This window comes from Argentina anserina, chromosome 4, assembly GCF_933775445.1.
Source record: "Argentina anserina chromosome 4, drPotAnse1.1, whole genome shotgun sequence".
Taxonomy (NCBI): Eukaryota; Viridiplantae; Streptophyta; class Magnoliopsida; order Rosales; family Rosaceae; genus Argentina; species Argentina anserina.
Genome location: NC_065875.1, coordinates 25,572,458 through 25,579,416, shown reverse-complemented (window position 1 = coordinate 25,579,416; position 6,959 = coordinate 25,572,458). Strand labels below are relative to the sequence as shown.

Genomic DNA, 6,959 nt, shown 5'->3' with positions numbered 1-6,959 from the left:
AACTTATAAATTTTGATTAACATGTTGTAATTTGTGTTTATATTCTCGTAATAGCTCCTTACTTTTCAGACCATTTAGGTGAACAATAGATATTATTATTAGATGATCGATCGACATTGGTTCTGTCTAAGTGTGTAATCACAAAGTATGCATTTTGGTGATTGTGCTATCAAATTTGCGTAAGATATTCTTCATCTGCATATTTATATAAATGTAGCTTATGATTATATAACTATTAAGCTCCTAGCTTGCAACATTGTGGCTGTAGTTTAGTGGTAAGAATTCCACGTTGTGGCCGTGGAGACCTGGGCTCGAATCCCAGCAGCCACAGTTTTTTTTCCCCCGCAGACACTTACTTGACTACTCCATATATCCCTTCATGATTGAAGCATTTTCCCTTGTCTACTTAATTAGCCATCCTTGTTTGATTAAGTGAAGAAGAAGAAATTATATATGTAGTTTGATGCCTTGATGGTGTGATTATTCTGGGCATGTGTAACGTAGGTGATAATATGATTAATTACATATACATGCAGTGGTTCCAGTGATGCCATCTGAGGATTCTGAGCAGGGTAGTGCTTGCTTTCATAAACAACCGGAAAGCTGCAGTTCCTCTGCGAAGTTCTCGATGTATACCAACCGCGGATCAGCTAATGATGGCCTTGGAAAAGCTGTATCGATCTGGATTTAAGACGCCGACGGCCCAATAAATCCGGCAGGTACCTGCACAGCTTTGAAACTTTGAGAAAATTCCAGGCAAAAATGTACTCTACTGGGTTCAAAATCACCGAGCCTTCAGGGAGAGGCAGCAGAGACGCCGAGAACTATATATTGTCCTAGCTTGTAATATATCAGTCTGCAGACTCTAAACGACATCAACAACAACAAACTTTGAGTGACAACACAATTAGCAGTCTCCAGGGTAAAGAATCTGCATGAGGTACCATTTAATTAGACTATTTTGTTATCAACATCCATGCAATCTATGTGTTAGACACATGGCTAGCTCCCTCCCCAGATAACAGGGCCGGGGACGTATAGGGCTCTACATAGTTGAAGAGAACGACTGAGCGAGAAACTTAATGGTTATGTTAATAATAATTAGGCCATCCGATACAAATTATATATATATATATATATATATATATATATATATATATATACCTTGTTGGCGCCCGGGCCTTGCGCTCCCCAGGCAATCTGATTAGTACGTTAACCCTAGCTAGCTAAGAGAAGGAGAGCCTAATTAATTGAACGGGCAACCGAGTACATCGGACGTGTAGATTTATTGGTTCTGTATGCGATCAGAAAATTTGGTGACAAGATTGAATTAATATATAGATTATCACAAGTTAGTGAAACTGTTTACTCGGAGTTGACTTTGTTCGTCCTGTTGAAGTTGAGCAGCAGAATAAGTGGGAACTACCAAACTTCACTAGCTATTATAAACAGTATACACCCGTTTAGCAGGTAAACATATACAGTATACTCCCGTTTAGCAAACCAAAAATCTGAAGAAAGTATAAAAACGAATTGAATGCGTGTATGGGTAGATTGGGACATTGGGTGTTTGTGTCCGTCCTCAGATTTCATAAATCATTTTCTGTGCGTGCTACCGGAGGGGATGAGGAGCAAGGTGAAAACCAATTCCGATTCACCTGGACGGACATCAGAAACAAATACGTCAGCTACATTGGCACAAAGCTCATGGACTTTCATCACTATTATCACTATATATACGGTTTGGTATTGACTGCAACCAATATTTACTGCAGATCGAGAAGCTAAGAAGAACAAATTAGTGGAAATCAAACTTCAAAGCTCTTCCCACTCGAGAGCAAAAATCTTAAGGGCGCTAAAGATACCGAAGTACCTAAAAGGCTAAAACAGAACCGCAGGCACAGACGTGGTTGCAGATCCATGAACAGATTGGCAGATCGATCAATATTATCAATTTCTTTTAACGTTTATGAAACACATATATAGCTTATCTTCTTGTAATAATACGTACGTACTATGCATGCTTGCTGTCATTTTCATGTAATAATGCGGCATTTCTTTATGATCAAGACGGTTGTGCATCTCTTCTACTTCTTAAAACGAAGAAGAAGAGAAAGATTCGTGTTCTTTTTCTTTAGGGAGAATTCAACAAATGGTATCTTAATTATTAGTTAATCTAACTTTTAGTACCTCATATTTGAAACTATCGCATTGGTACCTCATGTTTATATTTCAGTCTAATTTTAGTTCATTCCATCAATTAACATCATTTATGACTTCATTTTCCATCAATTTTTAAGGGTATTTTCGTGACTTCATTATATTTCGATTTCATCTTTCATTTTCCTCCAATTTCGACTTCTATTTAAAAAAACAAGTTAATTAATTCACATCATTTCATTATAAAATTAATAAACATTCTTTATTTACCACAACTATTACAAATAAACTAAAGTTCGCAATTACAAAATGAACCAGCATATATTTCATAGTGTATATGTCCATCAACCAACAACCATATTCTTATAAATGTTTCAAAAGCAAAAGAAAATGCTTATATAATAATTGGTGAATTTGAATGGTATAAAATGTTGGCTATAAATAAAGTGAAATCAGTGGAAAATAAAGTAACAAAAATACTCTTAAAAATGGGTAGGAAATGACCATTAATGATGTTAATTGACGAAAGAAATTAAAATTAATCTAAAATAGAAACTTAATGTACTAATGCGATATTTTTCAAATGTGAGGTATTTAAAGTTAGAATGACTAATAGTTGAGGTCATTTTTTAAAGGAAGAAACTAAAATTAATCTAAAATAGAAATTTAAGGTATTAATACGATATTTTTCAAATGTGAGGTATTTAAAATTAGAATGACTAAGAGTTGAGATCATGTTGGTTAAATTTACCCTTTTCTTTAATTTGCATGGCTAGTTGTAGACACATGAAATTTAATGAAGGAAATTATCTTCGTTAAATAATTAAATCGACCAAGAGCCCGACAAAATTGCACACGTGGCCAAAAGTCAACAAAGTTAGTGCGGATCTGAATAAAACTCGTGTCAGTACATAAACGGATGATCGTAATCGAAGCTACGTGATTCCGACGTAAATCGGAAAATTGAATGTCATTGACAATTTGAAATGGTAATCGGACATATGATTAAATTAATAAATTCCTTGACGGTTATAATTAAATCAATTAATTTCTATTTAATTTAATTATGAGAATAACTGTAACGACCCCAAAATTTCGAGCATAAAAACTCAAAATTTCAAAGTCGTGAAACACCAAAACAATCTCAATGAAATCGGAATCATTTAAAATGCCACAGCGGATCATTATTGAGTTCATCATACAACTCAGAAAAACCAATTATTACAAATCAAATTTACAATCCAACATTTCATAAAAATGGAAATGTAATAATCCTCACAATCTCTCACAAAACCCACAAATAAATTCTCACAAGTTCTCACACAAATCCACAATAAAAACCTCACCACAAGCAGGATAATGAACAACTTCGAATCTTCAGAGTTGTCCCTCGATTTCCACTAATCAACACCTGCGGAATTATCCGCTACACCATTGAATTGGTGCATCGGGATTGTAAACACAAACCCGGTAAGCTTTACAGCTCGTATGAGTAAAATGAAAATATAACTCGCATATCAATATATACGAAAATCCACAAATCAACAAATATAAATGCACTCATGAGTCAATGGACGGCCCATCTGGTTGTCCCAAAAATATATGAAATGAAAGTGCTCATGAGAAATTGGGCAACCCTTCTGGTTACCCAAATACATTTATAATACGGGTACTAATGAACGCTGGTACACATCTGTTACCCCTCACGTAGTACACCGCCGATATTGGGCAACCTCCTCCTACCCAACATCCAAAAATATGAGTACCCATGAGCCGATAACCCATATGTTACCTCACATGCAGTACTCCGGCAGGCAGACTAGAGCTCTAACTGTATCGTAATTTCGCCCGGCCAAAAGCTAGGTTCCGACATGCCAAACACGTCTGAAGACAAAATATTTTAACAAACTCCATGTTAAAACCACGTACAATAATCACACCTCATATTGTACAAATTAAATCACATGCTCGGTATATAAATCTCGTCATCAAAATGACATCATCACGATAAAATCATAACAGTATATTATATAGCAAACTATATATATATATATATGTGCATATTTACCATTTATACAATATATATATAATCCGCTATATCATATACATGTCATATTTCATAAACAAGTCCGAAAGCAAAACGTTTTAACAAACACCATGTTAAAAACACGTACAATAATCACATCTCATATTGTACAAATTGAATCACATGCTCAATATATAATTCTCGTCATTGAAATGACATATTCACAATGAATTCATAACAGTATATAATATAGAAAACTATATATATATATATATATGTACTTATTTACCATTTATACAAATATATATATATATATGTACTTATTTACCATTTACATGTCGTATTTCAATATTTAAAACTCTTGCAAAATCTTGAAATCTCTGCAAGGGTAGATTCGTAAATATGTGAGATTGTACTCACCTTATCAACTCGAGCGTAATACCACAATTTCCGAAGGTAATTCATTTCCTTGATTTATAGATCACCTTGAAAAGATAAGAAAAGAATTTAGAATCGTTTCGTAAACCTTAAATGCCGAAACAGTAATAATAAGTTACTGTTCAGCAAATTCTGGTTTTACGAATTTACTGTTCATGGAGGTTACTGTTCACGCATTTATGTACAAATACACATCAATTACGTATCCATGTACGCGTAATACTGTTTACGTATTTCTGTACGTACGAATACTATTCAAATGTAAATACCGTCTCAGTAAATATTAATTACTGATTTACCCTTCTGAAATTACCTTTTATATTTACTGAAAGTAATTTATATTTACATTTACCGTATGTAAAATAAATTTACATTTACCGTACGTAAATCACTTTTACATTTACCGCACGTAAAAATAAATTACAATTTTACCCGTCAGAAACACTGTTCACGCGCCACCTCTGGCAGGCCGCGTGTGGGGCACACGCGCCGAGCCTAAAGCCGGCGCGTAGCACGCCACCGCCGCCCCAAATCCTTTCCTCTTCCATCCTCCGCCCTTCCCACGGCCTCACGCCGCCTCTAGGCCATACCACACCCCTACACGCGCCGCCTTAATGGCCTTATGCGGCGGTATCTCCCTTCATCCTCCTCCTCCGATTTCGGTACCAAACTTCATCAAATCAATCCCAAAATCATCCACACACATCACAACATCGAATTAAATGCATTCCTTACCCGTACGATGCCCGAAAATGGCCGGAGAACTCAAGATGTTCGGCGGAGTCGAATCGAGCGATCTGCGATTTGGGCGGCACGATTCGAGCTCTGGTCCCTGCGTTGATGGCTCTGGAGGTGTGAGTAGCGGAGGGGATGAGCGCTGGAGGTTCTGCGTCACAGGGAGCGGACCTCGCAGGAGGTCCAGTTGTGGCGCGGGGACTGACGGCGGCGATGGAGGGTGTCTTGACCTCAGGGTTTGTAGAGGGAGTCCGTGCGATGCGACTGGGAAGGGCGGTGTGTGTCACGGCGGGCTGGATGGCGAGATCGTCGGTGGAGATTTTTCGGAGGGAGAGAGAGGCTCGGGGAGAGAGTGTCGCGAGGGGGAGAGACAGTGAAGGGGGCGGGTGAAGGGTTTCCAGAAATGGAAATCCTAATCCCTAAATTTTTCTATTTATATTAGTTTTCAAAATCGGAAACGAACTTCCAACATTAATAACATTCACGTCCGACGTCCGATTCGAACGCGTGACGTGTCCACGAACTCGTATCGACGAGCTCTACGACTTTCGTGAAGGAAGTTCTCGCAACCGAGCGACGGAATAAAAGTCGATATATATACGTTGCGGAAATGTAACGTTTTTTCTAAATAAACGTTTCGAAACGTTTCCGTTCGAGTTTCGTAAATTTGCGAGCAATCCAAAGTTCATTTTAATGAATTTCACAACTTAATAATAAAAATTAAATAAACCAAACATTGTTTCGAAAAATCGGGTTATTACAATAACTAATTTTAAATTAATCATAAAATACATATTGATTTAATTATACAATTAAAGAAATTTATTATTTTAGTGTCATTAAAATATTCTACAAAATAGAAATTTTGACACTATAAATACCCCCTTCAACCTGAAGAGGGGTGACTTGAGAAGAAGAGAGAAAATCACTTGTAACGACCCCAAAATTTCGAGCCTAAAAACTCAAAATTCTAAAGTCGTTAAACACAAATAATCTCAAATAAATCGAAATCATTTAAGTGTAACAGCGGATCAATTCTGAGTTCTCAATACAACTCAGACAACCAATTATTACAACCCAATTTATAATCCATACACAAATGGAAATGTAATAATTCTCACAAATCACTCACAAATCTCACAAATGAAAATACACAAATCCTCACACACGAATCCATGCTAAAATCTCACCACAAGTAGGATCCGGACGACTTCGAGCCTCTGTAGTCGTCACTCAACCTCCACTAATCAGCACCTGCAGAATTATCCCCTACACCATCGAATTGGTGCACCGGGATTGTAAACACAAACCCGGTAAGCTTATAGCTCGTATGAGTAAAATCACAATACAGTTCGCATATCAATATATACGAAAGATCACAAAACAACAAATATAAATGCCCCCATGAGCCAATGGTCAGCCCATCTGGTTGACCCAAAGAAATATGAAATAAAAGGCTCATGAGGAAATTAAGTAACCCTTCTGGTTACCCAATGCATTTATAATACGGGTACCAAGAACGCTGGTACACATCTGTTACCCCTCTCGTAATACACCGTTGATATTGGATAGCCACCCGCTACCCAACATCCAAAATACA

At 36.9% G+C, this 6,959-nt stretch overlaps 1 non-coding gene across 1 annotated transcript; it reads left to right on the top strand.

Annotated features, from left to right (window-relative positions):
* The first annotated feature begins 258 nt into the window (after positions 1 to 258).
* TRNAH-GUG (transfer RNA histidin (anticodon GUG)) lies at positions 259 to 330 on the top strand. The gene has a single exon. It is a non-coding gene; the product is annotated as a tRNA-His (tRNA).
* The last annotated feature ends 6,629 nt before the right edge of the window (positions 331 to 6,959 follow it).